This window comes from Lonchura striata, chromosome 2 (genome assembly GCF_046129695.1).
Source record: "Lonchura striata isolate bLonStr1 chromosome 2, bLonStr1.mat, whole genome shotgun sequence".
NCBI classification, from domain to species: Eukaryota; Metazoa; Chordata; class Aves; order Passeriformes; family Estrildidae; genus Lonchura; species Lonchura striata.
The window spans coordinates 83,212,526-83,218,965 of NC_134604.1; positions in this window are offsets into that span (position 1 = coordinate 83,212,526).

Consider the following 6,440-nt stretch of genomic DNA (forward strand, 5'->3'; position numbering starts at 1 on the left):
TATTTTGTTACTATTCAGCCCTTCTATATTAATATTTATGGTCATCTCAGAATGCTGATTTCAAATTGACTGCACTTGTGATGAAAGCAAAAACTTACCCTGATGTTGAAAACAAGTCATTCTATAGTCTTGAATATTTTCAGAAGTCATGTCACATTATCTGGAAATTGGCTTGATGTTTCATATCCACCACGTCCCCAGGATTCAAGCTAGGCCAGTATACCATGCAGGGGTTGCAACAGAGACAGGCTCTTCACTGTAACCTGCTTATCTCATGCAGCATCCATATTTGTAAATCATCATACTACAGTAAGGATGTGGCCAAGGCTGCTGGGAAGTGATACTGAAGAATCTCAAGTACAGTGTGGAGGACTGGCCCTGAAATTCTCTGTGAGATATTGTCTTGATAGTTATTTCCACTTTCCCATGCTCTCAGGGACCTCCCCAGTAATGCACATGAGAACCTGAAGACCTATTGTCCTTCTAGTCAGCTCTTAATCATATTTTTCTCCATTTTGGCCCTTCTGTTCAGTCACTCAACATTTTCCCCTTCCTTACCTCATCTTATGTTCCTTTTCTAGGCATTTTTTTCCCATTCTCTGGCAACTGTCTGTTCACCTTTCCTTTATTTTCTTTGTTTAATTTTTCTTGAGATCTCCCTCTCTCTGTTTTGATTATTCCTACTCTTTCAAAACCTCCCTCAGGTTTCCTACACCTGACTGCAGCCCCATGCTGCAAGTACCCTTCATGCTTTCTCAAGGAAATGCTCATCTGGGACACTGTCATAGGAATCATCCACAGCCCTGTCTGCTTAGAGAAATGTTTGCTGGCATCATTGACTCCACACTCTGGACATTTCATCTGACATGCAGTGGGAATAGCAGCGCATGTAAGCATTCACTTTCCTCATAAGAAATGACCATGCCATCTGAATGCCCCAGCACATAGCCAAGTTCTCTGTTTTTTCTCTGCCTACAGACAGGATGAGTGATGTAGGAGCTGTGGTGAACTCTAAGCCCTTCAGCTGAGAAATCCAGACCTCCTGTATGGTGGCCAAGTGGCTCCAGCACCGTATTGGTAGGAATTTTCTATCCAGGACCTCCACCCTCTCCCAGACTGGTCTTTTCAGACAGGTGTGGTAAAGCTCTCTCTGGTCTGAAGTCACCTCGGTATTAAGGTACCAGAAGGTACCAGAAGGTACCAGAAAAGACAATCACATGTCAAAGTGATTGTGAGTGTTATTTGGAGGATCAGACTAGAAGAACCATACATATTCTGCTGTAAGAAGCATTTCCTCATATTTCATCAAAATAGATTTTTTTAGGATGAAATGCCCAAACTGGATGATTTTTTTTCTGCTCTTTCTCCCCTGGCCAGCCTCAGAAGTGTGTTTTTATCCTGCTACACAGTGGAGGGCCTTGGGGGGTACTCAAGCACCTGGTTTCCAGACTCCTCAACTCTTAGCTCACTCCCTAGCTCTCTCCAAGGCAGTTTGTTATAAACTCAATCTATCCACCTTATCAGTGTGTCAGGAGTAAAATACTATCAGGTAACCTGTAGTGGTTTCTACAGAAGGCATGCATTAAATACTAAGTTAAGCACTATCAATTCTTACCCTCTAAGTCTATTGTCTTTGCTCTTAGGCTGTGAGTGCAGGATGGTACCAGAAAATGTCAACTGAGACCAGTGACTTATTTGCTTCAATGTGTCCAGGAGAATTACTTTTGCCCATGACACCCTTCCAGAAATGAAACTTTGTATTTTACTCATAGGGTAATGTGGGGATAAAATGATACATTGCTGAGATATGGAGAACATCGTACACTGGCTAAGCCTTTCTGGAAGCATTGAAATACAAATAAAAACCTTACAGTGCATACCAAGCACTGAAATATAATTATCAAATTGCTGCCTAAATACAATTATTTCAGTTTTTAGATCAGTATTCTGATTCCTGTAGATGATACAAAACTGGGAGAAGTGGGTGCTATGGGTATATTTTTGCTTCAGAGTGACCTGGAGAAGATGGAGAAATGGGATGGCAAGAATCTTTTGGGATTCAGCAAAGGAAGGTGCTGAGTCCTGTGCTTGGGGAGGAACAACCCCTGGCACCAGCAGAGGTTGAGATCTACCTGGAAACCATTTTGCAAAGGGCACAGGCTGACCATGAGCCAACAACGTGCCCTTGCAGAGCTGGAGATCAAAGGCACCCTGGGCTGCATGAGGCAGAGTGCTGCCAGCAGGTCAAAGGAGATGTTCCTGGAGTGCTGGCTCTTGTTCTGAACCCCCAGAAGAAGAAAGATATGGAGATACTGGAGGGAGTCCAGCAAAAGGGCTCTGACGTATGAGAAGAGGCTGAGAAACCTGGGATTGTTCATCCCAGAGAGATGAAGGCTCAGCAGGATGTTATCCATGTGTACAAATACCCAGCTGTGGGGAATGAGAAAGAGCCAGGCTCTGCTCAGTGGTGACAACTGACTAGACAAGAAGCAATGGGCAAAAACTGAAATAATGGAAATTCAATTTAAACACAAGAGAACATCTTTTTCTCTGAGGTAGTCAAATACTTGAACAGGTTTTCCAGGAAAGCTTTGAAGACTCCAGTGTTGGAGATACAGACTGGACAAAGCTCTGAGCAACCCATTATAGCTGACCCTGCTCTAAGTAAGGCTTGGGATAGGACAATTACCAAAAGTGCCTTCCAGCCTCAACCATCCCATGATTTTGTGATCTCTCTTTCCTCCCCGAAAAATATTTCTAGTTAGAGCAATTTATAGAAAGGGTACAGAAAATAGCATATATTTCAGTTATTGAAAAACAGATGTCAGATAAAAAATGTTAAATAGTGCAATAGATATAATAGAAATTTCATAGTCTTCCTTAGATCTTGCAGAAATCTTTAGAAATATACACATTTCTACTTTTAATTAAACAGGTAAAAGAATCCTCAAAGTGTTCTCTAGAATTCCTTAAACTCAAAGGACACTAATCCAGATTTTGTACGTGTGCAAATATGACTGTACCTAACTTAATCCCTGGAAAATATTTCTATCCTGCAAAAAAATCTTTTGTGGCACAAAAAAATCAACACACAACATAGAGATACATACCTCCTCTTTGAAAAACTCTCTTCTTTTTTGATTTTGGTTCACAGCAACAAGGACGCTTTAACGTGTAGTTTTAGCCAAATGCAGGATTCTGTAAAAGTTTTGCTCTGTCAGTTAGCTTTGTTTTACTGCATGACAGCATTAAGTAACAAATGCTGCAAGTTAGAAAGCTTCCCTTATCATTTCTCTTACTGCTTTTGAGCTTCCTTAAATTTCCTGATTGGCAGATGTTAACTTCACATGAAGAGATCATGCAATTAACTCTTCCTTCCTTCCTGTTATGTCAGATGAACTAAGCATTAATAGTCACAATACGCAAATGCATTACTCAAAAACACATAGATACTCATTAGGGTCACAGTATGTCAACATGCTTATAGAAATACCACTTCTATAAATAAATAGATTTTCATAAATAATATGTTCTGGAAATTACATCAGTGTTGTGTGATTAGCTCATGTTTAAACCATGTCTATGTTTTAACCATGCCTATGTTGGTTATGGCACCTGCACAAGCCCAGGTTCTCCTTTGAGGAAGATCAGTCCTTAGCAGGTATATACGAACAGCCAAGAATGTTCTGGTTTGCATATTTGCAGGAAAAGAAATGTCAAGGAAAATACCAGACCCAAATTTCTGAACTTTCTCACTGCTGACTATGGGTTGTTTTCGTTTGGTTCATCTTAGGCAACAATATCATGTTAGGTGAAAAAATGTTTGACTGCAGAAATTAAAAGAAAATGTCCAAAGTGTTTACTGAATAATATACTGTTGAATTTGCAAAAATCTTTGCAGACATGTAACTGTGAAAGGCATAATCCATTTTGTTTCCTTTAACTTCCAGCAAGTTCAGATGTGGCTCTGTTAGTCACTTTCCCATGTGTTTTACATAACATCTGACATGCAGTTATGTAATCTGCATGAAATATTGGGGTTTTTTTATTATTTCCTACTGTTCTTGGATGCTTGTAGCAAATAGGAGTTCATTTAACCCCTACCTTCCTCTACCAACACAGGCACAATAGCAGGAAGGTGAAGATTTCCCTAGGCTTCTAAGAAGTGATGGAGGATCCTTAGTAGTAAGTCTGTTAAAGGAAGAACTATTCTTAGATCTGCTATCATTGAACCAAAATTGTAGGATGGGTTTGTTTTGTTTTGTGTGTTTTGTTTGTTTGTTTGTTTGTTTTGTGGTTTTTTTTTTGGTTTTTTTGGGTTTTTTTGCTAGTGTATGTGCTCAGATCCACCAACAGGAAATTAATTTACAGACTTCAAATTTTAACGTCTTTGCTTTTCTGTCGACACTCAGTTTTGCCCACTTTTACCCAGTGATTCTCACTAGAAAGGCATATTATTTTCCCTTTCAAATCCTTGGGTGAAAAAACAAGTTTTTTAACAGTTTAGTCAGAGCATGTGTGAGGCAGGGCTCAGCTGCAGAATTTTGTCTCTAGAACCACATACTGGCATTGGCTCAGTCCTTGTCAGCTTTTTCAGTACCTTGGGAACAGGGCATGCATGTTACACATCTTCTACTAAGTAAAGGACTGAATTTACTTATTCTATGTAGGCTAAAAGAAGCACATCCAGTACATGTGTAGTCCTAGTTCAGCATGATCTGAAAATGTCTATTCATCAAATGTGCTCTACTTGGGTACCACCTCCCACCTTGAGTAACCTTTCTGAAGCATCATCCTTCCATGTCACACGTATTTGTGATGCAAGGTGTGTGTCAGTGTGCCTGATTAATTTTGATGAGGGGATTTACATGCTGTTGTGATGGCATGTCTGGTGAGGTTCTAGGTGATGTGAAGGTGATATTACAGTATCACCTGACCAGTACCTTCAGGCTGCCCAAACAGTGGCTAAATTAGTTTTAATTCATCCATTTGTAGCTGTATGAGCAGTGGCTCACCATCCCTGGAAGTGTTCAGGAAATTACTGGATGTGTCGCTGAATTGCATGGCTTTGTTGAAAAGGTGGTGGTGTTAGGTCAGAGTTAGACTTGGAGCTCTTTTTCAACCTTGATCATTCTGTGATTCCATGATTTTGCATTGTAGCCTGGACTACTTCGTCAGAGTTCTGTCTGTAACACCTTTCCTGAATCAGTTATCCCTTTCCAGGAGAAAGCATAAAAAAAATTGAGCAGTTTGTTTTGGTTCTACTTAACTTGACCCCCATTCCATCTCTTGAGTGTCTTGATACTATCTTTATTATACTTCACTCTTCCCTTCCTCAGGTTGAGCCACTGAATGGCTGTTCATAGCTCATGGCTAAGTTTTGGTGGACTGGAGCCAAACTATGCCTCACTGGCAATTTTGCCCAGGAGGAGAGTTGCTGTGCAAGGTTCTATAAACCAGTGCAGTCTGTTACAATCCTATTACTCTTTTAGCAAGTTATTGTGAGTATTTCCACTCTGACTACTCCTGCATACTGGGAAAAATACAAAGATGGTTTACAAGTGTGTCCAGCATGAATTCAGCCTCTTTTAGAAATTTACTTTTTTGTCCTGACTTACTGCAAAAAGCTTCCCAGATGAGTCTTTGGCCAAAGGGTAATCATTAACTGTGTCAAAAGCAATAGATGTGCCAAGAGCGGTTTGTGTTCTGCTATGGTATAAGCTGGAGAAAGTACAGCACTGGAAGGCTCCCCAGCACTGGAACAGGTCCAGGAACAACTGTTCCCAGCATTAGTTCAGCCAGGATTTACAAGTAATGTCCTGAACAGCTCCTGGACATAGTCCAGAGGTTAGTTCAGGCCAGGGCTAATTTCTAAAGGTAGTTTGCATGTATTCACTTTATTTAGGGGTTTAAGAAGGTGTGTCTGGACTCTTACATGTGAATTGGCCCCTGTGCAAGAAAATCGTTCCAGGAATATATAGTCTAATAATAAAACCTCTAGTACCATTATAAAATTAGTCTAACAATCAATTAGCAATGTTCAAATGTCTAGTGTAAAAATCTGAGTGAATCTCATTTTTCTAGTTTCCCATGTGTACTTGAAGAGCTTTAAAGAAATTTCTAATATGAACTGACCCATTTTTGACAGTAGAACAATGAAATTCAGGTATCAGAATTTTAAAAAATTTATTCATCTCAATAAATTAATCATTAATCTTTTTAATATGAGACAAAAAGACAATTATTTTTCCTTAAGATTAAAACGTAACTAAAACTTGTTGAATAAAATATTCTAATTTTATTTACAAAATAGAAGATATCCGATAAGGATAACTTACCCAAATAGTTAAAATTAGCCCAAACTAAAAGCAAATACAATGGCATTTAAAATTATTGCATTTGAGGTATCATTCTCTCTTGGCTGCATCACTCTTTTATGC